Source organism: Berghia stephanieae, chromosome 10 (assembly GCF_034508935.2).
Source record: "Berghia stephanieae isolate SIO BIC M18660-M18661 chromosome 10, UCSD_Bste_1.3, whole genome shotgun sequence".
Classification (NCBI taxonomy): Eukaryota; Metazoa; Mollusca; class Gastropoda; order Nudibranchia; family Aeolidiidae; genus Berghia; species Berghia stephanieae.
Window position 1 is genome coordinate 21,273,072 of NC_088369.1, and position 2,500 is coordinate 21,275,571.

At 41.4% G+C, this 2,500-nt stretch overlaps 1 protein-coding gene and 1 long non-coding RNA gene across 4 annotated transcripts in view; both read left to right on the forward strand.

Annotated features, from left to right (window-relative positions):
* Positions 1-2,500, forward strand: part of LOC144980803 (mitogen-activated protein kinase kinase kinase kinase 4-like) — a 162,089-nt gene that overhangs the window by 96,729 nt on the left and 62,860 nt on the right. The window lies entirely within an intron of this gene.
* The window catches only part of LOC144980804 (uncharacterized), a 9,164-nt gene that overhangs the window by 5,613 nt on the left and 1,051 nt on the right, over positions 1-2,500 (forward strand). The window contains exon 2 of the long non-coding RNA XR_013646965.1: positions 1,904-2,500. This exon is cut by the window's right edge and continues 1,051 nt beyond it. This is a non-coding gene — a long non-coding RNA (uncharacterized LOC144980804). The remainder of the gene's footprint in view (positions 1-1,903) is intronic.

Sequence of the window (2,500 nt, forward strand, 5' to 3'; positions counted from 1 at the left end):
TATATCCGTAGTTTACCCACTCAACCCTAACACCGACTATATCCGTAGTTTACCCACTCAACCCTAACACCGACTATATCCGTAGTTTACCCACTCAACCCTAACACCGACTATATCCGTAGTTTACCCACTCAACCCTAACACCGACTATATCCGTAGTTTACCCACTCAACCCTAACACCGACTATATCCGTAGTTTACCCACTCAACCCTAACACCGACTATATCCGTAGTTTACCCACTCAACCCTAACACCGACTATATCCGTAGTTTACCCACTCAACCCTAACACCGACTATATCCGTAGTTTACCCACTCAACCCTAACACCGACTATATCCGTAGTTTACCCACTCAACCCTAACACCGACTATATCCGTAGTTTACCCACTCAACCCTAACACCGACTATATCCGTAGTTTACCCACTCAACCCCATAACAACCGACTATATCCGTAGTTTACCCACTCAACCCTAACACCGACTATATCCGTAGTTTACCCACTCAACCCTAACACCGACTATATCCGTAGTTTACCCACTCAACCCTAACACCGACTATATCCGTAGTTTACCCACTCAACCCTAACACCGACTATATCCGTAGTTTACCCACTCAACCCTAACACCGACTATATCCGTAGTTTACCCACTCAACCCTAACACCGACTAATCCGTAGTTTACCCACTCAACCCTAACACCGACTACATCCGTAGTTTACCCACTCAACCCTAACACCGACTATATCCGTAGTTTACCCACTCAACCCTAACACCGACTATATCCGTAGTTTACCCACTCAACCCTAACACCGACTATATCCGTAGTTTACCCACTCAACCCTAACACCGACTACATCAGTAGTTTACCCACTCAACCCTAACACCGACTATATCCGTAGTTTACCCACTCAACCCTAACACCGACTATATCCGTAGTTTACCCACTCAACCCTAACACCGACTACATCCGTAGTTTACCCACTCAACCCTAACACCGACTACATCCGTAGTTTACCCACTCAACCCTAACGCCGACTATATCCGTAGTTTACCCACTCAACCCCAACACCGACTATATCCGTAGTTTACCCACTCAACCCTAACACCGACTATATCCGTAGTTTACCCACTCAACCCTAACACCGACTATATCCGTAGTTTACCCACTCAACCCTAACACCGACTACATCCGTAGTTTACCCACTCAACCCTAACACCGACTATATCCGTAGTTTACCCACTCAACCCTAACACCGACTACATCCGTAGTTTACCCACTCAACCCTAACACCGACTATATCCGTAGTTTACCCTGGTTACTTTTACCCCATGCCAATTTATTACATTTTTCTGAGACAAATTATAGGCGTAGTATGAAAGCCAATGTTTTTAGTTTATGCATGTTAATGATAGTTGAATAAAACTTATCTATTTACATGCTCATTTTTAATACATTTTTTTTTTTCAATTTTGAAAAGTAGCAAAAATCTCAGGGATTGAGTGAGTTAATATACCTACTGTTGTTGTCAAAACAACCCCGTTGCTCTCTGTTCTATGTCTCTATTCATATTATAGTTAGTACATACTTCTCTAAGAAGACCGATGGTGCATTGGTAATCACTGGTCACTTTTCTCTGCAACAGGCCACGGTGTTGAAAGATAAATTAATGCCTTTCTGGGCCGATAAAAATGATCAAAGCTAGAATTAGAAACGTTCTTTACACTTGAATGACCTAGTAGTGTTGAAAGCTTTAAAAACAAAGTGTTTAGTCAAGAGATTGTATTGTTTTACTGATACTAGGAATTCATACAGGTATCATAATGTGGGTGTTTGGAAGTGATTTCATATACCTTTTGTTGTCCATACACACTCATTGCTCTATGTTCTCTTTCTCTACCAGTATTACAGTTAGTACATCTCTAATTAAACCGATGGTGTGTTGGTAATCACTGGTCACTTTCTCTGCAACAGGCCACGGTGTTGAAAGATAAATTAATGCCTTTCTGGGCCGATTAAAAATGGATCAAAGCTAGAATTAAAATGGTGCTTTACACGACTTGAATGACCTACTAGTGTTGAATGCGACGTGAAACGCGTTAAAAACAAAACGTGTTTATTCATGAGATGGTGGTATTATTGTTTTAATGATAATTATTGTGCTGAATACAAGTGCCATAATGTGATTGTTTTGAGGTGATTTAACACACACACACACACACACACACAAGACTGGACCAATTCTAATGCCAATGGTTGTGTTGGCCTCGGATACGGAGGGCTCGGACGCCGCCTCGGATTCGTTCGATTTCTATCGTATCGTGGATAATTACTACTACATTCTTGTCGAGCAGCAACAGGTAAGGGCTTGGAACTTAGTCTATGATATGTATTGTGTCTCGTTTATGTTGTCATGTTATTGGTGCTATGTAATTATTACACTGTCGTATCTAGTTGTGCTGGACAACGCAGAAAGAAATATACCAAAAAAAAAAAAAAC